The sequence below is a fragment of the Zerene cesonia genome, chromosome 22 (genome assembly GCF_012273895.1).
Source record: "Zerene cesonia ecotype Mississippi chromosome 22, Zerene_cesonia_1.1, whole genome shotgun sequence".
NCBI lineage: Eukaryota > Metazoa > Arthropoda > Insecta > Lepidoptera > Pieridae > Zerene > Zerene cesonia.
In genome coordinates this window covers 5,500,156-5,527,140 of record NC_052123.1, presented here as the reverse complement: position 1 = coordinate 5,527,140, position 26,985 = coordinate 5,500,156, and the positions used below count along the sequence as shown (strand labels likewise).

The 26,985-nt window shown below is 32.1% G+C and overlaps 1 protein-coding gene across 7 annotated transcripts in view; it reads left to right on the top strand.

Annotated features, from left to right (window-relative positions):
• The first annotated feature begins 13,050 nt into the window (after positions 1–13,050).
• LOC119835985 (hemicentin-2) overlaps positions 13,051–26,985 on the top strand; it is a 320,995-nt gene continuing 307,060 nt past the window's right edge. For all 7 annotated transcript variants that reach the window (XM_038361130.1, XM_038361129.1, XM_038361132.1 and 4 more), the window contains exon 1: positions 13,051–13,189. The gene's annotated coding sequence lies outside the window, so the exon portion shown is untranslated. The remainder of the gene's footprint in view (positions 13,190–26,985) is intronic.

Genomic DNA, 26,985 nt, shown 5'->3' with positions numbered 1-26,985 from the left:
AAAAAAAAAAAAAAAAAAAAAACCATCAGGCGAACCACCAGCTCAGTTGCCCGCTATGACATAAAAAAAACAAAAAAAAATGAATAAAATGGAATGAAATTATTTATTACTAAGAACAAACAAGCAAGCAGCTGTCAAAAATCACCTCCATATTTATCATTTTGATAGCTTTTATGTATATATGCATACACAGATCTGATTTGTTTTATTATAAAAAATGTATAAATGAGCGATGCCGCGGGCGAAAACAGTAGTTGCACTGTATTAACTTTCACAATATTTATGGCTAGATCCACATTTACTAAATTGCATGTTCTGTTTAGATTGTAAGAGTTATATTATAGTATATAAGATTATTGAAGATAGATTGTAAGAGTTATGTTATAGTATTAAATATATTATGAGTGATATTTTTAGAAAGTATATTATTATGGAATGTTGCAATACACATTTCGTCATTTTATTTAACTAAAATGTTTAAGTATTGAAACTGGCTCTAAATGCGAGAGGTTGTTAGACAGTAATGTATAAGTTCTTTTTTAATAAATAACTAATGGTATATTTTGTTAGTTTAGGTTTATCAGAAAAGTGATCGAATATTGAATACACGCAAAACTTGTAATAAAGTTTAACCCTTGATGTTTCGAATGTATAATTGCAAAAAATGTCCCCGAACCCGGTCCAAAAGTTAATCTAAAAAGTTCCCTTTAATCTGGAAAGTTCGAAAGATTGGTCCAAACATTGTACAAATATTTGATAACGAACGCACTCCAAACATCAAAGTAAGATGCCTGCGATTGTATTTCCTCGCCGTAGGGTTGCGAAAAAATATTCTAATGTAAGTTGAATGAAGTTGAGTTGAATGAATTCAATAAAATAAAAACACAACTTTTAACCGACTTAAAACTATATTTATTACTTATTAACGAATTTTAGATATGTAACCATGATCTACATTTGCTGTTTCGTTGGGCAAAGTTTATATAGAGGTATATTAATCTCTCTGTTATGTTATTAGTGTCGGGTAAAATATTGTACGTACCTATTTATAAATGGCGTTTATGAAAAGTTTTTGTTGTAAGTATAATTATATATTATCATAGAATAATTAAAAACAACGCATTATACGGTGTAGGTTTTTTTTTAAATTAGGTTATCAATTTGACAGTCTTCAACCTCAGAGCTTTCGCCTGGCTGACTCGATTTTGATGATTCTTTTATTTGATTTGAAAGCTGGTGCCATTCGTGTGGTTTCATTCAAATTTGGTCTAGCTTTGACACTAAGGTTGTGGTTTAGCTTTTTGTTGGTGGTATGGTTAAATGAGAATGAAATAAGTTTAATTTTTATTACACTCATACACCGAAAGGGTCACCTTTTTACACTAGATTAATTTAACTTTCTTTTTATAATAAACTAGCTGCGCCCCGTGGTTTCACCCGCATAAGTCTGTATCCCGTAAGTATATCAGGATAAAAAGTTGCCTATGTGTTATTCCAGTTATCCGGCTGTCTTCGTACCAAATTTCATTGCAATTGGTTCAGTAGTTTTTGCATGAAAGAGCAACAAACACACACACATCCTTACAAACTTTCGCATTTATAATATTAGTAGGATAATTGTTATTTTATATTATTAGCAAGTAGAAACAAATGTATTTTTTCCATTTTTTTCTTTTTTATTCAATTAACTGCTTAGTTCTCTTGTTTCAGGAGTCTTGCCCTAAACGCATCTAGTCAGATTTGGTTTCATGCTTAAAATACCTATTAGAATGGGTTATATAATTGTTAATTCACGTTAGGTTAAGTGCACAATAGCGAATACAATGAGACACCGTGTGCACATTAGCTCCATTGTTGTGAATACACATGGACAGCGTGTCAATTACTGTGCATATAACGCATTATGTTTTCTCCTGAAAATTTTGTGACGAACGTAACTTGTGTATAAATCATTATACTTGTGGAATAGAATATTTCATTGTATACAAAACTATAAAAAGTACTAATCACTTAAATACAACAGATTAGTTCAATATTCGTATCGCTGAGAGAGTAGAAACTTCTTCCGAAAAGCCCAAATGTATTATAAAGCAATGTGCGTTTCAGAATTTTTATCTATTAAACTGTTCCACGTTCACGTCACAAGTTCCATATTCTAACGTCTACTACTACTACACAGGTTTCTTTTGTAATTTTAAATATTTTTTATGCGCGAGGCAGCCCTAGTGCAAACTTATTATTTGTTTCATATTCGAATGTAAATAGAAGCCGCTCTTCGATTGTCGAGATTTTCTTCGGTTTGTTTGCATTATTTTGCGGTTCATGTTTGTTGTTTGCGGAATTCTTTCGATAATAATTAATTCTATGGACGTCAAAAGAATGTGGTTTAGGCGTTTCACTTTTATTAAATGAATGCGTATGCGAATCATTAAGGATAATGTAAATACTGAGCGTAATTTCAAAATTACTTTAAATTTTTTACTTTAATAGATTATTAAAGCAAATATTATTAAAATAGATTGTTGCATAACTTTTTGTCAGGCGCAATTAATTAATTGTAGCGCTTTACGATCATGTTTCACTGTTCATTAACGTTGAACTTTACTTTGAATGAGAGTTTTATAAATTTATCTTTTTGTATCGTTTAAACCATGCTAAAGTTATATTTATAGCTCAATACTTTATATTTTAAGTCAATTATTTGAGTGATTAAAAAACAAAATGGCTTGTATGCCTTTCTATATGATATTGAACCCAGGCTTTATCTGTTCCACGCGTTATATAAAGACTAGTTATCAGTACGTGGATTTGCCTGCGCATTAAAGGAAGAGATAGACAGGTCGAGGACGGACTCTCACGGGATAAAACTACCATATGTCTTTTCACGGACCTCAAACTAATTCATTTAGGCGCAAAACTGCGGAAGATAGACAGACGGACGTACAAAAATAAATGGATATATCGATAGATTAAAATTTTATTCAAATAATACAGAAACGACATTTACAACATATGTTTTTGCATTTAATGTATAAGAAGATAGGGATAATTTACCTCTGATAGAAAATAATTCTTACTTTGTTCCTGAGCGTAACGCTCACTAAAATTAAAGAGTCTACTAAACCAGCATAAGAGCATAATAATTTACCATCTAAACCTTACCTAGGCGCAAGCTGGTCTCCATTAAAATAATTATAAACATCTTAAATAACGCCATCTTTCTTGTCATGACCCATTTAAATACGGGTGAAGGGGAAAGCAGGGTAACCCACATTATATACCTGTATCAATATAAATAAATGAATAAAATTCTAGTGTTTTGTGACAGCTTGAAATTGTTGCAGGGGTAAGCATCTTGAAAGGAAAGAAGCGAGTCACTTAAGATTAGTTTTAGAAGATAAATGTATGGACAACTTTATTTATTTAACGAATTAGCTATATTGCGTTATACATAATAACTTAATGTTATTTAATTCATGTAACTTAATGTCTGCTGTGTATTTCTTTTTTGGTTCAAATAAACTTATTTTTATTATTTATTATTATTATAATGACATTATTATGAGGCATTAAATAAAATATTCTGTATTTTAACATACAGCTTAAACTGACAAATATAATTCACTGCCATTGTTATTTTGTGAGATCCTTGTTTTTCACGTCCATAGAATATTTATCTTACAAAAGAAGAGCGAATAGAATCTAAATCTGAATGTAAGCTACAAACTTCTACATTACAGCGGAACCTGCAGCGTTGAACAAATTAGGCTCTTCAGTATTGTCGCTGTGTTTGTCGAGTTCTATGCAATGCTTGAGAACAGGAATGGAATGGAGCCGCGATTTTTCCAAAAAAAAGGTTATCATAATTTCACAAGCCTTTTTAAAAAATTTGATTCACAGCATTCTTTGCATGATTATGCTATTAAATAAATTAACTTGTTTAGATCAAGGAATTATGGGGATGCTATTTAGAAGCTTTTTATAACCTTTTGATTAGAGTCTGAGGCGGTGGTTGTCTAGTATTCGCAATATTTAGATACTCTTTACTTTAATTACTTTTGAGTACTTTTGAGCTAAAATTTTGTAGTTACGTGTATATTAAGTTTATGATCAAATGACACCTTTATTTACATTATATAGGAACCGAAATAATCAAAAGACTAGCATTAATAAGTATGTTTTTAATATCAGATTTAAATTTCTATGAATTATACCTAAATCTTATCAACTTTATTACCTTTTTTACTATGTTAGAAATAATCTCCAAATCAGATTATCGCCACCATGACATGCAACTTATCATCTGAATCTCTAAATTATATTATAACAGACAAGCTATCCGCCCCGGCTTCGCCTTTCCTACATATACAGCCTATGTCACTGAGTGAAGCAGCTTAATACCAGTTAAAAAAACGTCACAGACATACTCTTTATAATATTAGTGTAGACATAACAAAGAGCAAGCCAAGCGAGCTACATAATTAGGAGCTCAATTGAACCGTCTGCAGCACGTCAGATCGCTGGCAACGCTTAACCGCCAATACCAATTTATCGGTATCGTGAAAGGACATAATGGGGAAAGACTCTCGTCCTTTATGGAGGTGATTAGTTTCAGTTTGTGCATGTAAGGACGTTTGTTTTTATATTGAAAGGCCTCTAGACCGCTATCTGCCTGATGTCGAATGAATTGATAACTATGAGCTTCTGCGAAAGCTACAACTAATCGAATGTCTTTATTTTATAATGTTACCTGTATCTGAATGTCATTAATTGTAATTATGTAATGTATTTAATTGTAATTGTGTCATATATATTATTAATAAATTAAAGTGAGATGTTATATAATGTAAAAATTGATAGTTAATAATTAATGTTATTGGTGTAAAACCATTTTAATTATTATAAATAAATAAATAAATAAATAAATTATCATGCTATAGGTAATGTAGGCATCAAGATAGAAAGATGTATTCTACCTATTTATATTATATTTCTATATCTTATATATTCTGATACACACAGGTTTCGAACATCCGTTCGGTAGTGAGTAACGCACAGTGTACACCCAGACATTAAAAGTTTCGCATCTATTAAATTGTCTCGAAAATAAATTTGTGTATCCTGCCCATACTAAGTAGGATAATAAGATAAACTCATAAATTTATTGAAATGTCACCGATCCTTTAATAGTGTACAAAGTGCGAATTAAATCTGTCCGTGTGTCAAATCTGTCAGTGGGTCAAATTCTGTCAGTGGGTCAAAATCGAATCTAAAGAGTTGTATACATACAAACATGCTTAAAATGGTTGATATTTTGTGAATCTCTTCTTGGTGTTTTATACACAAGTGTAATACCACTCTAATATTATAAATGTGAAAGTTTATTTGCTCGCATATTTGTCTATCAATCACGCCGAAACTACTAAACAGATTTTTTTTTAATTTCGTATACGAACATGGTATGAACTAACTTAGGTGATAGGATACTTTTAATCCAGGTATAATGTTCCCTTGGAGATAAAACAAAAATAGACAGTCACTAAATCATTTGTGAAGGTCTCAATTCGACGCGGGCGAAATCTAGTTCTAACTGTTTGTTATAGATTTGACCTACCGCCTCTCAGCACACGTATGCACGTAAATAAAATGAGACCCCCTTACGGGGCAGGAACATTTAATACCTTATCTACTCATATTTCAACCGATGCCCCAAAATTAAGAAGATTCTCGATTCGTCTCCATTTTTTTGATTCAGTTACTCGCTAACTCCGTGGGTTTTCAACCGACTGTCGTACTTCTTCTTGTGTTTGATAGGAAAATGTTGTTATTTGGTCCTAGTTTAGAATTAAGAGTGATGCCTCCCCCGAGGAGGTTGGACACTTTTTCTCTTTGACTATTTTATGAGCGAATAGAAACAGTCATTCAGTTTTTTATGGTCTTTAACAGATATAATACCTACCCAGGACCCTGGCTTTTGAAAAAACTACTCCGCCGAAGTGGTAATTAAATTTTCTTTATAGTCAATGCATATGCATAAGCATATAAAACTCCATAACAATTACTCTAGTAGCTGTTCTGTGACATATAAACATATGTCACAGAACAGCGGTAGATATCGTCATAATATGACTACAATGTTTTGAGTTGTATTATAAGTTTTTATATTTTACTTTGTTTAATATTTAAAAGCATAAACAACTGGAGTTTTAGGATTATTTAGTAAATAAATGAAACGGTTGACGAAATTAACTTTATCTTCATTTTACCCTGCGAAGTTAAAATGGGTCGCTAATATAAACTTGTCAACGGGTCAACATATGAAGAGAGGCCATGGACGTTGGACGACATTGGACGCCTTGGTACGAGAAAAATATTTCGAGTTTTTTTTATTATATTCGCCATATATTTATTATAACTTAGGTAGTGGACTCGAACAAACTTTAAAATTCTAATAGAATAAACATTGCTCATAATGCTATGCGTGGTTATTATAATAAGATAAATAATTGAGCATATAAACAGTTACTAATATTTATAACACAAGGCACATTTGTATGAAAACCTAGGTTAAGTTTTTAATTTACTTTTTCATAATATATTCGTTAAAAAAATTGTGGAATTACTGATTATTCTTTATTCGAAACAAATTGAGTCTGCACCTAAACTAAAACAATAACACAAATATATATTCACGAGAGAACCCTGAAATTAACTCACAAAATAGACATCAAAGATATCAAAACGAATTGTCCAATAATTGTCTGAAAGTTGAGCTTTGAGTTCGCCGTGTCGTCGCAATAATTATCGTTTTAAATCTTTAATGAACTTTTCCAATTAGCTATTATATTGAGATAGGAATGTCCTTAATACTGTAGATCAAAGGTTGTATTTTTATGCCAATTACTGTCGTTGATAATAAGTTGGTATATAAAAAATTCGAAAACATATTATATTTAAAACTTTATTATATCTTAAAATTGTTACTTCTTTCACGTTAAAACAGATAAAAATATAACTTTTATAGCTGAACACAAAACAATTTATTGAGTTTTGATGAAATAATAATTACGTTGAGGCGGGAAGAAATTTGAAATTTGTGAATAATAAATATATATATATATATATATATATATATAAAATAGTATGATCAATTAGTGGAGTCCAATGAATATTTAAACTGTGTGTAGAATTTAGAAATTAAAAACTTTTTAACGGATTTTAAATGCGATTTATTTATTATATTATTAACCCGACGTTTTAATCGGGTCGGTTAAAACGTCGGGTTAATAATATAATGAATAAATCGCGTTCAAAATCCGTTAAAAAGTTTTTAATTTCTAAATGTATAATACTCGCATGAAATCAAACACAAGAAAATACTGTGTCTAGAATTTTACTCATGTCTCCATAGGGCCGAACGCAGGACTCCTCAATTGTATTGCCTGTATTGTGTGTGTGTAAATATTGTTTAAAAATTATTTTAATGACAATAATATAATTTGAAAGGGTACAAAGACTTAGCTTTAAGTGTTAACTTATAGATTTTCTTCTGTCTTTCTTTAATGCTTTGATCATTTAAACGCAACTAATGATAATGAAATGATCGAAGTATTTTATCTCTCAAAATGTGGAATCCTGAGGTTAGTAAGTTTAGACGTACTTAACTATGCGATTTATTTTATTAAACGATTTTATATATTAATTATATATTATTTACTATTAAGTCATAAATTTTTTAACATGCCATTCTCATCGATTATATTATAAATAATGAAATGTACAAGGCATATAACATATTTTTGCCAACAACTCAATGTTAGTTAGTTAGAAAGCTGACATGGGAAGCGTTGAAGCTGTTTTATTATATTTTTAGCTTGAAACACAATATTAAATTTCTCGTTGCGTCATATTCAAGGACCTAAGTCTTAAAGTAGATATTCTAACGTACATAAAAATTTGAAACGCGTATACCGTATCCAAAACGATAAAAAATCGAGAATAGAAAAAAGTTTACACACCAGTACATACGCGCTCCATCTGTTATCACAGACTAATAAATTTACAAGCGCTATATCGTCGAATGGGCGGCGGGCTCAATGATGTTGCCAGGTAATAGCTTACTCTGTGGTCAGTAACGGAATATGCACCTGTTATGCTGTTATGACGTCACTTCAGGTGGCCCTTGTGTCACCTGTTGGAGGGGTAGGTGTATTTTTATATAGTGTTTTGTACGCGTGTCCGTTGCAATGCTAATAACGGTTGGATAGATTTTGATGGAGTTATGGGATTTTGCCCGATCGCGAGTTTAAGCCGGGTAAGGTGGCGTGTAATTTTTTCACTCATCAATACATAGTTCAAACAAAGTCGCTTTCTCTGTCCCTATGTATGCTTAAATCTTTAAAACTACAGAATGGATTTTGATAGTGTTTTTTTTTAATAGATAGTGTGATTCAAGAGGAAGGTTTATATCATGTATAATAATATATATTAAACTACTCCAAATTAGCGTGTGCGAAGTCGCGGACAAAGGCTAGTTAAATATAAATTAGTGTTAAAATTAAAACATGTAGTTATTTCAGATGTATATATTTCTCAATCAAATTTGTAATTACACTTGCTACGTACCAAATATAAACTCAACTAATAAAGCACACTAAATATAAATAATTATTCACAGTGACTCCAAAGCCCTATGTTTTACGAATATTAAGAAAGTATTTTAAGGCTTCCGACCTCAACCAAAAACAAACCGAACGGAAAGAACTCCTTGAAAATTTCTTCGTCTTTCTGTAAAAGCTGTTTTAATTGTGAAACATCTTATAGATTACGCAGTTTTAAGCATTTAAGCATACATAGGGACATAGGGACAGAGAGAGCGACGTATTACTACTCATTATATTGTATAAAGCAAGGTCGCTTCTCGCGTTTGCATGTATGCTTATATCTTTAAGATTATACAACGTATTTGAATGGTTTTTTTTGAATAGATAGAGTGATTCAAAAGGAAGGTTCATAATATAAACCTACATATTATGTACATATATAATGTATTATTGCACCTGTGCGGAGCCGGGGTGGGTCGTTAGTATTAAAAAATATTTACGATAACAATTTTATATATTAACATTAATATCGATTTATTACTTACTATTTTCACATATAGGTACAAACAGTTTTTACTGGAAACATTTTTGTATCATATACTAAAATATATTATTATTTTATTTACTTGCTATCCGCTCCGGTTTCGCCCCTTGCATGGCCTGTACCTTCATGAAGACATTGGAAATGTGAGGAAAGGATTTTTGAAATCGTTTTAGTAGTTATTGAGATTATCGCGTTAAACAAACAGACAAAACCTTCAGATTTAAATAATACCGCTACGATCTTTTTTCATTTTGTAGTTTATGCACAATTTTCATTAAAAACAAATAAATAGTTTTAGTTAACACAATTTATCATAGTTTAATATTTTACAAAAAATTTCATTGCATTTTGCAGAGTCACAAATACATTTCTTACTTTATTCATTCTCGGAATATTTTACACCAAACCTGTAAATATTGTTTATTTATTTTCAACCTGGAAAATAGATAACCGATAAAGTGTTTTTATTTACATAAAGCCGTGTAGATTTGTTCGTGTGAGTTTTTAAAATTATTAACAGTTATGATCCCTAACTAACTAGACGCAAATGTGAATTAAAACCACTTCTTTTTTTATGTCATAGCGGGCAACTAAGCTGGTGGTTCGACTGATGGTAAGCGATCGCCACGGGCCATGAAAATTTGCAGAGGTAGTGCCTCTGCGAATGCGCTATCCGTTATTAAAGGGTAGGTAAGGTCAGAATGTATGATGGGAAAAAAGGAATGGACTGGGAAAGGTGGGGAAAAGAAACGGGCCTGCAGCTCTTCCACTCACCGTACGAAACACAATAACGTGTTTCGATTACACGCCGGTTATCTGTGGAGGTGTGGTATTTCTCAAGCCGGCCCAATTCGTGCCGAAGCCTGCGAATCCTATATTGATAACTTGACTTTATTTTATAATTATATGATATACATTTCTATTATGTTTTATATATATAACATGATTATGTAATTTTTTTTATATTTATTGTAATGTTATTATAAATTAAAATGCCCCTAACCAATTGGAAATAACTGTAGTGATAGTGTGTATTATGTGTGTTTTTAAATAAATAAATTAATAAATAATAAATAAAACATTTTATTTCATTTAATTTACTATGTATTAGAGTGCAATCAGCATGATATTTTGTACATATCACACGAATGAAATATGAAATACATTAATCAAAACTATTTTATTTAACAACATAAACTATACAATTATAAAGAATAGAAAGTAACTTAAGTACAGAAGTATTATTGCTATAAGCGATCTCTGCCAGGCAATCCGGAAGAATCCTACTAACATTATAAATGCGAAAGTTTGTAAGGATGTGTGAGCGTTTGTTGCTCTTTCACGCAAAAACTATCCAACCGATTGCAATGAAATTTGTTACGTAGACAGCTGGACAACTGGAATAACATATAGGCAACTTTTTGTCCCGATATTCCTATGGGATACGGACTTGTGCGGGTTAAACCGCGGGGCGCAGCTAGTATAGCATAATATTACTTCCATACTAGCTATGGATCCCACTCTCTCTTCCAATCACAATACGATCATTAACCGAAGCTTAAAAACGTTATAGAAGTAATCGAACTTCCGTTATTCAGGAAGTAAAACAAATAAAGACTAACAAGGTAGCGCTTCCCACCATGGGAATTCATTTGTGATTAACCGTCCCACCGTCAAACAGTTGTACATGCAGCATCAGTTATGCGAGCATCCGTGACTATTACATAAGAACTGCGACTGCTAATTATAATTAACAACTTGGTTTAACTATGGTAACACTACATAGTGTAAAACAAAGTCGCTTTCTCTGACCATATGTCCCCACGTATGCTAAAATCTTTCAAAGTACACAACGGATTTTGATGGTTTTTTTTAATAGATAGAGTGATTAAAGAGGAATTGTATAATAACATCTATTAAACTACTTCGAATTTATCGCGTGCGAAGCCGTGAGCAAAAGCAAGTGACTTATAAAACAAAGTCTATTGCCGTGTCTGTCTGTTTTCAAAAGGAAAAACTTAGAGTCATTAACTCCTGAACGGATTAATGCGGCTTTTACTAGTAGATATATAGAATAATACGGATTTTTAATAATAATCGAGCATTACATTTTGTATAGAACCTAACAGTTAAAATCTATATCTATAATAATATTATAAAGCCAAAGAGTTTGTTTGTTTGAACGCAATAATCTGAGGAACTAATGGTCCGATTTGAAAAATTCTTTCAGTGTTAGATAGCCCATTTATTGAGGTAGACTCAAGTGTCAAGTTTATATTCGATCAGTAACTTTAGATAGTAAATCCACTATAAATAAACGAACCAAATTAAAGTGTGCGTTGTAAAATAACACCTATTCTCTATAACTACCATTTACTTCATAATTTATACCCTATATAGTAACAGTCAGTTTTTCAATATATCAATATCATTAGAATAGTAACAGCTTGGTATCAGGCTACAATGCACTTACATAATTAATATACAATTCCATTATTACGAAACAATTGCAATAATTTGAATCTATGAAACGAGAATGTGGCAAACAGAATAGGACAAAATATAGACGCGGCGGGATGACATTAAAGGTAGTCAGCCTTTAATGTCACCTCGCCGTAAACAGCTGATAATTTTTATAACTACAGTTTTAGCACTTGCGCTGTAGATTACTTTTCACATATTAAACCGCCTCTAAATTGTCAGAATCTCCTCCGTTTTGAATGTTGGTTGATAATTACAAGAAACAATATGTCCATATCCTTTTCTTTCCCCTTCCCAGTCCTTTCCTTTATTCCTCTCGCCAATCCATTATTAATCCCTTCCCAATCTAAAGTCGGTTTTATTAAAAGTCCATTGTAGGGGCGTGAGGTCTGTAATTGACCTTATGCCTCTCTAAATGTTCATGGGCGGTGGTAGCGCTTACCATCAGGCGACCCACCAGCTCCATTGCCGACAGTGACATAAAAAAAAGGAATTTTTAACTAATAACATACACTACAGAAGATCATATGTACATAATAAATATTATTGATTCATCCTCCTCTAATTTTTTAACACTTCGAAGTTTAATAGTTTGTTAATCATTATCACTCCTATGAAATATATAAAAGTGTAATACTTCAGAGAGCCTCCTATAGCATTAATGAATATATTGGAAGATGAAAATCCATGGAACATGTCGTTTTAGAACCACAGGACAGTTCTTAAGCTTAATATTAGTGATATTTAAACAAACAACTAGAGTTTTTTGCCGGCTCTTCTCTGTAAAAACTTATACGAACCGGTAGCAAATTGTAGATATATATACATACATATATACATGATTCAAAAATGCTTCTAAAAGAAGCCCAATTAAGTAAACAATTGCTTGAGTTTGATATTGAAATTACTTATACGACTATATAATAATTGTTGTAACGGTCGTGGGACAACAACTGAAGACAATGACATTAAATAATTTCAATGAAACAATCATTTAGAAGCGAAAATATCAAGGATCTTAGACCAATAATGACTGTTTCTCAACGGACACGCGTGTAAGCTCTCTTATATCTTATTATCAACATTTTCATACAAACTTCAGTGTCGATTTCCCCACATACAGAAGTCAGTTAACAATCTTGCAAGGAACAAATAACAGCATAACATTGGCGTATCGATTATCGCAAAGTTTAATTAGCATATTCTGAATAAACATTCATGATGAACACATAAGTTTTCTGACAATAATAAGTTTATAAAGAAGTGATTTTCCTAAAGGATACGTATGTAGGGCACGCCACTTCACATCGGTTGTCTTACCAAAATTCTGGTGACCTGAGTGCGCACATTCACAAAACCACCCCATGCATACACACGCACACACGCGCACCGCCCCCGGCTCGAGCTTCAAGCTTTAGTATCGGACAGACCGCCGTCGCGAGCGGACGTGTCGCAGCCAACGAAATCGAAAGCCGCGTGTGTTGTGTTTTGAAAAATTTTTGAATGATAAATTGCTTGTGATGTGTGTGCTGTGTAATGGAATGTGATTTATATGGATAAGGTGAGGCATTGATAACAAATAGGAGCGAAACTTGTAAACGCGTAATTATGGAAAATCGCGAAAATGTGGGAAAATTTTTCTATTTATAACAAGTGTGCAAAATACTTGAAATATGGTACTGTTATAACACACGACGTTGATTTATTCAATTAATTAATTATTTCTCACAGAGTAATAAAAAAAAAGCGTTAGCTTTGGCTGCAGAGTAAGTTTTTAGCATTTGATTTTGGACTACTTTACGGAGCGTTTTGTAAATTGTTTAAGTATTTAAATTTATAGATATTTTACGCTATATTTTATTTCATTAGATGTGCCGTAAAATATAACGCAAAAATGGGGTACTGAAAGAAAATTAATAAATCAAAATAAATGTAGAGAGCTAATACTACACGACTCTATGTAGAGCAGAAAAATAAACCAGAGCGTATTTCGGCAGTAGCTTTTACATGTGACTGCTGAAAAATTAAATTTAGCATTCTAAGATGATATAAATCATCATTCTAAGATAATAAAAACATCTGACGGTATTTTCCAAATCGGATCATCTGTTTCGCCAGTACTTTCTTACACAAATAGATAACTATAAACAATTAATCAATCTTTCTAATTTCAAGTCTATTATAAAAAATTCTAAATATTTTTCTATTATATTCATAACCATAAAATAACTAAATAAATTACGTACAATCATTATTTTTTTGGCGAAACAAAATATCATTTTGACTCATGAAAAGGTCGGTTAGCGCGGTGACATTAAAATAATATGAAATTGACACGATACAAACAGTTCGTTCAAAGGTTATGATGATTTATAAATTAAACACTTAATATTTTAAAATATATATCAAATTTTGCAGAATTTCTATTTAAATACATATGACAATTATTATAAATAATTATAATTAATAAAATGTTATTATTAGTTATATATGATACATTGTTTGTTTGTTACGATTCACCTCAAGTCGTCGAACGTCTCAAAGAATATTACATCATTACCAATTGATATAGGTTATATATATCTACACTAATACCAGAAACATATGAAATTTGTTATTTGTCAGTTTGTGACGCTGTAAGGGGTAACCTCTGGATCTACTGAACCGATTTTTAACATAGTTTTGTTGCTACGATTTGGTAAATTGACGTTGGCGGGTTCGAATCTTGCCTCGTGATGAAATTATTTCTATACCTTAACTATTTCTCATTTATAAAGCATTTTAATGTATAAAACTAACAACATTATTTCACCAACACAAAAAAGCCTATATATTTGTATATTTTTTATTTAAAATATATCAAATCTTGTAAACATTTTTTTCGAGTCTTTTTTCCAGTAAATTACGATTAAACTCAAGCTCAAATTAAACTCACTTAATTCACACGCTCGTAGATTGATAACAACTTAAAATGTAAAATACAAAAAGTGGAAACATAAATAAGCCTTTAATTTTTAGTTTTATAGCATTTAAATACTTTATAAATGAGAAATTTTGAAACTTTAGAAAAAAATTCCCTTCTTATAAAGAAGTCCACAAACTATTAATAACGAGATAATCCATTCTAATACTAGAAATGCTAAAATCTGTCCGATACGCGTTCGCGACTACATCACAATATCGATTAGAAGGAAATTTAAATGAAGTTAAAGACCCAGGGGACAAACAGGCTATTTTTATGCAATCCCTAAAAGGTTGGAATAGGGGATGAAAGATTTGCCCGTGGGTGAGACCGTGAGACATGGCTCTTGATAAAACAGTTTATGTTTGTTTCATATATGATAACATGAAAACGTTTTAAGACTTGGTAAGGACACAGTTTGTGGTATAGAATATAGTTTCCCTTAGAAATACGAATCGATATAATTAAAATTCATACGAAGCCGCCGTGCAAATAAAGCGTTTAGGCTTTTTAATATTTTCAGGGTAATTGTTCCAAGTTTCTTTAATCTGCTGTAGGTTTTAAATAAAAAATAACTGAATGTGTGATAAACGTACGAAAAACTTAATGATAGCGGGCGAAGACCTCGCGACTTCGGATCAGGTTATTATTAATAATTTTATTTTATTTATCATTGATAATACCATCTTAATTCAGACCGATGCTTGATACTTAAGGCTGCCATAGTTATGTTATTTTATCTCTAGGTACAAAGAAGTACCTGTATAGCTCAGTAGATATTATACACATAAAATGTCAAACATAATTGCAACAAAATTTTAGGTTAACAAAAAGCTGGTTTGAAATTGGGTTTAAGTAGGTATGTTTCAGATATTTAGTTTCTACTCTATGAGCTTCTGGTGGATAGGAATAAGACTTTTTTACTTCAATTATTATTGAAATGCTTTTGTGATGTTCATGTGCAGATAAATTGAAAATCAATTTATTTATTACACACTTGACCGGGCTCGAAACCCCGCCTGTTCAGTTAGTCCTAGATCCTAACCACTGAGCCACTGGATAGATCTGGCATTTAAGTACCTACAACTTTTTGAATGAAAACATTTAAATTCAAGATCCATACCTAATTAAGAAATGCCGTTACATAGCAATTGTGTATCAAACACACGGAATTTCGCATTTACGGCTCGCGGGGCACTTAAGCGACAGCTGCTTGATGCAAATGGCTGACTTATAAAATGTAAATTTGTTCAATTCCACAGGCTTCCTTGAATTTTAATATCTTTATTAGAAAATAGGCTTACACTACAAGGGCTTTGGAAACGGTTATGTTTAAAAGTCAAGGGTAATTTAACAAGTAATTATGAAAACACAAAGAACGTTTGTGTGACAAATTCTAACCTTTCAAAATTATAATTGTTATCATCTTTTACACAAAAAAATGTCCATATTAAATTTGGCGCTAAAAATTTTCATTATTTTACTTATTATTCTCCCTTAGAATTGTAAGAGAAAAAAATATATTATTTCTAGTGGTAAAATTAGAAAAGCTCTTTACACTACAAAGGACAGTAAATAAACAGACATACATGCACTTGAAATAATAAAAACTAAGTCAAGAATACTTTTTCTAATGCATAGAAGAAATATTTAATATAGCATGTACGGAAATATCGTTTAAAAAGGGGATTTTTGATTAAAAATGCTAATAGATGACAGTAAAACAAAATACAATAAATGCATGCTGTTTACCATACAAATTATAATTACGTGAACGATAATGTTAATTACGAATTATTTTAATTAAACGCAGAGACTATTTATTATTCTAAAACTTTTATAAAACACATTATGTATCTGTTGTTTGCTTCATTAAAAAAATTCAAGTTGTGTTTTACATTTTTTATTGCCTAGCTATGAAAAATCAGAACATTTTCGAAAATGACCTACGAAATGTTGTTTTTACTAAAATCGATCTTTATATTTGAACCGTTTACTAAGTACTGCTGTTGATGATAAACTATCATCATCAGTTTTTTTTGTATAAAGTAAGATTGACAAACAAAAATTATGTATATATGAAGTCAAACATACGGCCTTTCGTCACAATATTCTTTTTTAAAATTTCAAATATTTTTTTTTAGTTTTTTCTAGCTTTGAATCCACCTATTTTAACATAATTCAGAGGCCTTATTCAGAGGCCCTTTTTAACGGATTTTTAATGCGATTTATTAATTGTATACTTTTTTATATTAGTTTAGTCTCAGTTTAAGTATAAGATAAAATTAAGAAGGCCAATATAAATTAATTAATAAATAATTAACATAAAAACTAATGAACTAGAATCCGATCTTATAAGATTCCTCTGGTTTCGAACCTGTGACCTTCCGCAACGCTAGACCATCGATTTAAATAAACTGAATTAAATCCATCCGTGACTGAACAGTTATTTTCGTTCGAGGTTACGTAAATCTTAGCTTTAATTTTAATGAAAGCGCGTGTACAGTGTGCTTTATAATTAGGGTTGCCAAATTTATTAATTGAGTCCCCTCCTGGTGTATTCATAGTTTTCATATTATTATCTCAGTATTTTCTTGTGTTTGATTTTACGCGAGTATTATACATTTAGAAATTAAAAACTTTTTAAACGGATTTTAAACGCGATTTATTCATTATATTATTAGCCCGACGTTTCGAACACTTTACAGCGAGCGTGGTCACGGGGAGATTATTATCTTCTTTGATTGCTAAGCTTACAAGGTCACGTGTAAAACCAATTATTCGTTATCTAGGAAAAAGGCTGAATTAAGAAAACTTTCATTTTCTTGTCTTACTTCAAAGTTATGTTATTCATATGATAGTTACTCTATCACTTTAAAACTAGCTATTTAAAGAATTTGAGTGCATGATGATAGATAAACAGAGCTTCAAATTTGTATTTTGTTGATAATTTTAGTGTCAAAAATAAACATGATATGGAAAATATGTTTGATAAATGTCATTCTACATTTACGGCAGAAACCTACTTCCATACATCGATGGGATTGCATTATTATAATTATTTCGGTAGTGATAGCCCTAACTATAACGTATAACTCAAACGCGAAATAATTTCGTATGGCAAGGATCCTGTAAGATGTTTACATTCGTTGTATAACCAACTTTTAAAATTGAGGAAATGGTTAACGTATACGTCTCATCATCACAAACTATAATCGGGCGAGTTTGTTTGATCATATTTATCTGGGTTAATTAATATTAGATCAGAAAGATTTGAAGCAACAAATACTTTTTACTGTAAAATTTAAAACATCGGTCGGATCGGCTACCTAATAATTTATTATATGCAACAAAATGTTTTGATGAATAAATGTTTATTGTTTATTGTTATTTGTTAAATTTGTTTATCTATAATTTCTTATTCATATTACCATTATATAATATTTTTCCTAAGTATTAAAGAACCTGGTCAACCTTGACGCGCTATAAAGCCGATCCAAATTAGTAAAATAAACAAAATGTAATGAAGACGGTAATCGAAGAGACCCTCTATACAATTCAGATTTAATTTTAAGTATATAAACAGGATTTCGAAAAATTTAGCATACTATAGGTACTAATTACTTCCCAAATTCGTGCTAAACCGTGCCCGACCCGATATTGTACACCTATAACCGATGAAATATTCAAAAAAGTATAATTCTATACGATAACTATAAAGTAATAAAATGCAACATTTCTTAAATTCAAGACAGATTATACAAAAAGTTTTCTAAAGACGGGATCCGTGTCTCCCAAAAGGGGTTAAATATGACAACTTTATGGCAGATACAATTAATAAGCTCCATAATATTTAGTTTCCAATGTATCTCATTAGCATATGATAAGCAACACACACAAAGCCGTCATTCGTACCGCATCCGATTCCTTCTTGGAACAAACAAACCCGTAAATAACTAGTTATGTATATTGGCAACGAAACACTAAATATTTAGCGATGGATATTATTAGACTATTACTGAAATTGCTCTCCATGACTCTGTGGTTAGTGTGTCTTATAATTGGGAAGTCCAGGGTTGGGATTCAAAGGATAGGGAAAATATTTATAAATATTACAGAGGGTACTTATTTGTCTGTACGGAAAAAAAATATGAATCACAAAGTTTATTTATTTATTAGCCTCAATCAGACACACAAAAATGTAAAAAAACTTAACTAAGATTCTGATGAGTCAACATCGGCAGGTTGGTCTGTTTGCCCCCTTTTGGCAAAGGCCTCCTCCATTACCTTCCAGCCTTTTCCCAAAGTTTATAACCACACACTAATATAATTAAACGGAACGATTTGGCGATCTCGAAAAATTCTTGATTGAAAATATGATAATTCTGAGTTACGTACATCATAGTTTTATGTGCAAACGGGGCGTAGTAGGGGCAAATTATTTACATATGATATTTTATATATGAATAATTAATTCAGAGTCAAAGATGCAGTTGCCATACTAATTGCGGCCCTGAGTGAGGTTCACATTAATTCTATTTTATATTGTGAATAGAGTTTTGATTGCATTTATTATTATGAAGGAAAGCTTAAGGACTCTTAAGCTTATTTGTATAAGAAAATTAAAGAGGTGATAACTTCAAAAAAGGTGTTCGTGTCTGTATGTGTGTGTTTATGTACGTGCCTGTGTATTTTTTTCTTCACAACTCTCTCACCAGTAGATCACTTCACACTAGGACAATTTTCAATTCTAAAAAGGCTGGCAACAGAAACGAGCTCGGGGTTCTTTTCAATGTTAATTGAATTTATTCTATGTATTGATTTATATCACGCCATAGCTACACGTTTTAGTATACTTATTAGCATAGTAGCTTAATTGGGAATTTAATTTACAGTTCTTCATTTAACCTTAACAAACTGTTTACCAAACACAGTGCGAAGCGTGTAAAAACAATCCGAAAAATCATTCGCGAATGAACTGTTAACCGTCCAATTCGTTAAAACACCAGCCCAAAACATATTGGAAGCAAAATAAAGCGCATAAATCACAAAGAACTTTTAAAAGTATGAAAAATCAATCAGAAACTTACCCAACAGCGGCGCTTAAATGCAAATGTATGAGCACTTTGCGAAATTGCTTCCAAGCACACTGTGTCACTGGTATTTCGAATTTTATTTGACAAAACGCATTACCTCATACTTTTATTGTTATGAATTTCCTGTTTTATTTATATCAAAGTAGGCCCGCGGCTTCGCACGCGTTAAATTCGGAGTAGTTTTGATAGATTCGATTATATAAACCTTCCTCTTGAATCGCTCTATCTATAAAAAAAAACCACAAAATCCATTTAAGATTTAAGCATACAAAGGGACATCGGGACAGAGAAAGCGACTTTGTTTTATACTATGTAGTGATGTTAAAACGTATTTCTGTTACTAATTGACTTTACCATTTCAGTAAGATTTAACTACTGAGTTACTATTCATTGAAATTTACAGAAAAGATTCATAAAGTCTTAAAATAGTGGGCAACCAAACCCCCAATCAAGGTTCTTCTAAAATGCATCAAGCCATTATCAACTCTTTTAAGCATATTCCATGCACTATTCAAGAGCCTTCAGCTGCTAAGCTAGATGAGTTTTATACATTTTAAATTTTCGGACTTTAAGCCTAGCCGCTGAATATAACTGCTTTCTGCGCTTCGGTTGAAATACTTGAGAAGTTTTGGCGGGAGCTGATAAACTTGGTCGAAATTATCTTTAGGCCTCTCAATCTTGGGGAGTTGTTTGCGATATACTTACGCTAGCTTTGCATCAGGGCTTTGAACGAGTTCACTTCACTTGAAATACTTACAGGGAATTAGTTACCCTATTTAACCCGTTGATGGTTGATTTTTGAATATACACATTCGGTTTAGCGTGGTGTAGTGACATTTCATTGGTACATTTACCTACTTCTATATATATATTAAAAAGTGAAAGGTTTATTATTTTATATATTTGTAAGGGATAAGGAAAGAACTGAGAACTGCTAAGCTATTTTCTAAATTGACTAACTAACGACTTAGATTACAGCTGAAAGATAAATGTTTCATTATTTAGTTTTTTCTACCCAAAACATAAGAAAAATATGCAAAATTCATAATTTTTTTCATAAACTCTTACGATATTCCTGCTTATAGTATAAATGTAACAGTGTGTTTGTTCTTATGTTTTCACGTTGCAACGAAGAGATTTAATTAGTTGGAGATAGGAGGATAGAGTGATATAGGTTACTTTTACGGTGCCGTGGGCGGAAAGCTATCTCTCTGTCGATATATATAAAAGTTGTTTTAGTTATACCATTTCTAGCTCAGGAACGACTGATGTCACCTGTAGTAGAACTATTGATTCTTGGACATGCAGGTTTCCTCACGATGTTTTCCTGCACTGTTTCGAGCAGTGGTGATGTTATCCACATGTGCACATAAATTGAGAAAATCAATTCATGTGCACATGTCTGGTCTGGTCACACTGGTCTGGTCTCGAACCCCGACTAATTGGTTATACGTCCTCACCACTGAGCCACCACAGCTTTTACGACAGTAAAAAAACTGAATTTATCACAATATTAATAACATCTCATAGGCATAGTTAGTCGACAACTCGTAGTCGAAATTGGCCATAACTTATTGTCTAATCGACGCGTCAACCGAGCGCCTCGCGGGAGTTTTTATGCTGATTCAATACTTTACCGACCCCTTTATATTACACTCGTTAGCCGCAAAATTGCTGAGTCATTATCTCATATAACATCGATCTTAATAATGTTCAGTTTTCATTCATAATCACTGCTCTTGACGTGTATTTATCAGGGTGAGCTAATTACGGAATATCTTATGTAGTAACTAGATTTTCTCGTGCGGCTTCGTCTGCGTAAAGGGAAAATATATAGTCCGAGCGTAGTACATACGCGTACTTTCGCATAGTTCCATTCCCGTGGGTTTACCGGATTAGAATTTATTTAAGAACCTGGTCAACCTTAACGCGCTATAAAGGGTCTCCTTTCTCGGGACTCATACTATATCTGTATAAAAATTCATCCGAATCTGTTCAGTCGTTTAAGCGGGAAGAAGAGACAGGGATATTTTCTCACAAAAAGTACATACCTACAATAGATTCTGAGTTCGAAAAAAATAAATTAAAAAGCAAAAGAATTTCGACTGAACGACCCAAAAAAATACTAAATAAATACCAAACAAAGCGCATCATATCAAGTGCCACTGCTATCTAAATTGAATAATCCTCGAAAACTAGTTAGCTTAACTAGTTAGCGGTGGTATTTCGATTTTATTTGCTCCTGACAATTATAGCCCTAACCGCTTTGATAAAAATCACATCAACCTAAAACGAGGAGTAAAGCGGCCGAAGAACGCATACCTAATTTATGAGTATTTTCGTAGTACTATATTACTAGGCTCTGCTAGTATTTTTGTTGCTTATTTGTATAGGATTTATGGGTCAGTTTACGTATCAAATGCAAGACAATTACGCTATAATAATGCAAGATAATTAATCCATAAAATGTTTTAACTATTGCAATAATTCTTTGTAGTTATACATTAAGTTACAGAAAACCAAAGAAAAAACTGAAGCTTATTACAAGAATAAGTAGTACCTAATTAGATGCGTATGGTAAAATCTATTAATGTTTTAGTAGCATTTGACTATAATACTTCGAAATAACATGTATTTACATCTAAACATTTGAATTATTAATGAGTTAAGACGTTTTATGTTTATTTTTATTCTATACTCTATACAATTACAGATATGTTAGTATCGATTTTTAAGATCACTAACCAGAAATGTATTGACCTTAATTGACCATAATAAATACGAGCTAGCATGAAAAGGACAGGTCTAAAAATATTGGTCGTGTAATATTTACGGTACAACACGGTGGACTAGGTAGTTATAAATATAATCATGATTCGGACAATGACAGCGTGCGTTGAAATAATCTATGAAATCTATGACCCACATCTTTAAATAGCTTTGACGATTTTATTATTGTTAATGTATAAAAAACAACCTACTATCGAAATTATTGTTAAATGTCAATCCTATTTATATGGTGGATGGTAGTCGAGCACGCTTCGGCACGAATTGGGCCAGCTCGCACCGGGGAAATACCACTCCCCCACAGAAGACCGGCGTGAAATATCATTTTGCTGTGTTCCGTTTGGTGAGTGGGGGAGCCGGAGGCCCATATCCATTTCCTTACCCTTTTCAGTTCTTTCCTTTATTCCTTTCGCCAATCCTTTCTTAAGCCCTTCCCAATTTAAAGTCGGCAATCCATTTGTAGAGGCGTAAGGTCTGCAATGGACTTTATGCGTCCACCAGCTCCATTGCCGAGTGTGTCATAAAATAAAATTTACAGATGTGAAGTTCAACAGATTTCAAACTAACACTGCGTGTTTGTGTTTGAATCTATACAAATTCTAAAACCAGAATCTACAGCGCAGAGCAGGTGTTGCAGAAACCAGCGCCGTCTGTGCATTTTTAGTACTTCGTGTGTTATAGCCTAATTAATTATTTGCCATCCTCAAATGAAACATTATCGTGATTGATCATTAGATAAATAGTAGACTAGATAACTTACATTATTATTATTAACACAAGCAAGTATATAAAAACTATATATTTCCCTAAGGTCAAACAGAAATATTATTTATCGTAACATTTTACTGAAATGGAAATTTAATTATATCCATTAATTAATGCAGCGATATTTATTATTTTAAATTGGATTTGAGAAGGTCACGTTGAATTTTGCTTTGTGTTTATGTTTTTAATTTATATAAAATTGCGAGAGAAAATGAATTTTAAAATTATGTTTAAACATTTTCATGTTCTGTCGGTATATTGAATATATTGAATAGATATAGTAATACATACAAGTTTCTTTTTTGTTTGTTTTTCTAAGTATTTTGTATCATGTTTCATTCAAATTGTATTCCGCTTCATTTTCTTCCTCTCTCCTTTACCGCTACCATCAGTTTATGTGAAGAAATATAAACAGAGGGATATCATTAAATATTTGGTTGGGAATATTTATTATTTCAATATATAATATCGTAATTTTTGAAGTGAAACTTCTTTAGAATCGTTGTGATTTCAAACCTGATGCAACGGAAAAACGACAGGTAAGAGACACAAATACAAAAATGTGTAGAATGAAGCCGGCAAAGAATGAGACAGAAATATACATACTATTTTATATTTTATATAATATATTCATCTCATTCTTTTGTCGATTTTCTGAAGTTTCACTTCTATCGTGTGTGAATCGCACACACACCTTTTTTTATATTCAATTCTAGCTTTTAGGCATTGAAACGTCAAATTAAAATATAAAAATAAATTTAATTCTGAAATGTAAAATACACGTCCTCAATCCTCGTATATAATAATTCATTCTATTTGAATAAAACGCGGTAGAAAGAAGCGAATAAAAATATGAAAGCTTGTAAGGTAAAATTATTCTAATTGTGAATAATGCATATCTTAAATGTCTGAAACATAAAATATGGGATAAGCCACTTGCATATAACCATTCTTTATATTAAAAGAGCAGAGTCAGTGCATTAAGACTGATGCACTATATAGAAAGTTAGGTTTTGTAACACGAGCGATTAAAATGCGGCGTTTTTTGGTTACTAATTGATTTCTGTGGCACTATTTAAAAAACTGCCGCTAAAACGATACAATTTGTCATTTGAGCATTTTATAGACTAGTGTTATCCGGTATGGTGATTTGGCATAAGTAATTATATAACTAGAGACGAAAATACCACCCGAAATTTAATTCTTTTTTTCTTTCTATATTCTATATGAAACTGGTGTGATAATTTCGTCAATATTTAGGAATCAAAATGCAAAGCCACGTGCCTAATTATATTTCTATAGCTAATGTATGTTAGTGGTGCATAAGCTGTCGCTTTGAAGATTCATCAAAATTCATTGGGTTCAAAAGTTTTTGACCGGTTCGTATCTTAACATTTTAAGATCACATTGTTTAACTGTGACATTCCTAAAGGTGTGTAGATTCTAAGTATGTTAATACACAATATTATATGTCTATTTAATTTTTTTTATAGTGTGTGATAGGGATGCGCTTGACTACCATCTTGCCTGCTGGTAAGCGTAGATGTTATCTAAGATGGAGCGCGCTTCCCTAGAAGGTACCTGTTCACTCTATTTTTGAAGATCCCCTGACTATACCCGTCAGGGAACACAGACTCAGGAAGCAGTCTCACTCAGACAGTCAGTCCCTTGCGGTACAATAAAGAATGTACGGTTGAACCGCTTAATCCAGGTACATGGAACATCCACCATAAAGCGGTGCCTAGAGTCTGTGCGCCTCGACGACCGATGGAAGAATGGGGATGGCGGAATCATGTTGTGTAACCCTCAGCGCACTCTCCAATGTGTATCCGACCAAAGACCGATAATTCCTATTGATTGTCGATTTGTCGTCCTTAAAAGCAGTCGACATCGCTAACCACTGCGCCAATGGGCTATAAAAACGCTCAGGCATTAGAAAAACGCCCAGTAACGCTCGTGTATAGAGAAACCTAACAGAATTTTTCAAATGCACTAAATCTAGGTCAAGTCTTAAGCTCATGTTCTATCCACTCACTTGACTCGGTTAATTGTAATTTTTAATTTTATTTTGCATTATCGCTTATACTTTAATTTGGGAGTGTCATATAAATATATGACGCCTTAAAGTGAATGCGTTACGATATAGGTGGACTGAAGTCTATAGATACTATGATAGACCTAGTCATATGCGAGAGTTGTTTGTTTCTCTTTCACGTTGCTAGGGCATGATTTTATATTATTTTAGTGTGTGGTTGTAGTTGGGAAGCTAGAGAGTGACTTGGCCAATTTTGAAAACAGAGTGCCATTATGGAAGAATATTTGAGTGTCTGTCTATCTTCTGTCACAGCAAACCGGAGAAACATTTGAATTTAATATAGAAGGGAAAAATTATAGAGCCAGGGTTAATAGTGGTCTATTTTCCTCAAAAATCAACCCCTACAGCTTTGCAGGTGAAACTGCAGGACACTGTTTATTTCTATAAGTTAGCTGTATCCCGTGACGTCACTCGCGACGTATCCAGGAAACAAGTAGATGTAAATCCATGAAAAACTGTCATTTAAGAACCACAGTACAGTACCTTCTCATCATTGTTAATAACATATTACATTTTATGTAGAATTAAAATGTAAAAGTTATATTTTACATGAACAACTACAGAGTTTCTTGCCGGCTCTTCTGTAGAAACTGCTTTCCGAACTAATGGTAAATGATGTTATAACGATTCGAAAGTGCTTCTATTAGAAGTCTAATTGAATAAATGTTTGAGTTTGATAAGCTCTTTTCGAATGAACGAAAAAAATAAATCCACACATCCATCCTTACAAACTTTCGCGTTTATAATATAAATAGGATTTATTTCCATTAACAGTACACATTATAAAATGCAAATAATAAGATACGTTATATAACATAATTATTTAACATGCAACCCATTAATTTGGTATCATAGTGGATATTATAATAGATTACCGTTGTCATTAGTGATCGACTAATTACGGATTACATTAATTATATTATGTAAATAACTGGGATTGTGGGATTTACAGCTAAGCTAGTTTACGGGGCTCTGAAGCCATAGCAAGTGGGCTGTGATTTGGATTTTTTTGTGGGAATTCGTTGGCCCACTTATAGTTGCAATGGTATGTGTTAACTTATTTTGTAGTGTGTAAGGTTGAATTTTCAGAGGCAACAAGGAGGAGTTTTGAAGAACATGTGAAACTTCATAATGTACATAGAAATGTTTTGTTTGTCCATCTGATACGTTGTGGGAAAGCTGTAAACTCAAGTGACGTAAAAACAGAGGATACATTTTCAACTGACTTCAAAAAAGGAGGTTATCAATTCGAATTTATTTTTATTGGCTTTGTTACTTGGCATTCCACTCTGTGAGTTGATTTCATGATTCCATTTTTATTTGAAAGCTGGTGCCTTTAGTGTAGTCATAGTATTTCAATTTGGTTAAGTTGTGACAATTTGGAAGCGATTTATAATTTGGGAAATATATTAGTTATTTATATCACACATATACAAGTCATTCCTTTGAGAAAACTAACAGAATAATATCGAAACACACTCAATTCACGAGAGAGAGAAAATGTCTAATAGAATGTCTTAGAAAAGTATATGCAACATAATTTAATGTATTCAGCAAAAGCCCCATCCAATTTCCGACTGCACACACGTCGCTTACCCTCGGTTATTGTTCAATATAATCGAATGTCTCGAGATAGCGAAATTCAGATATTC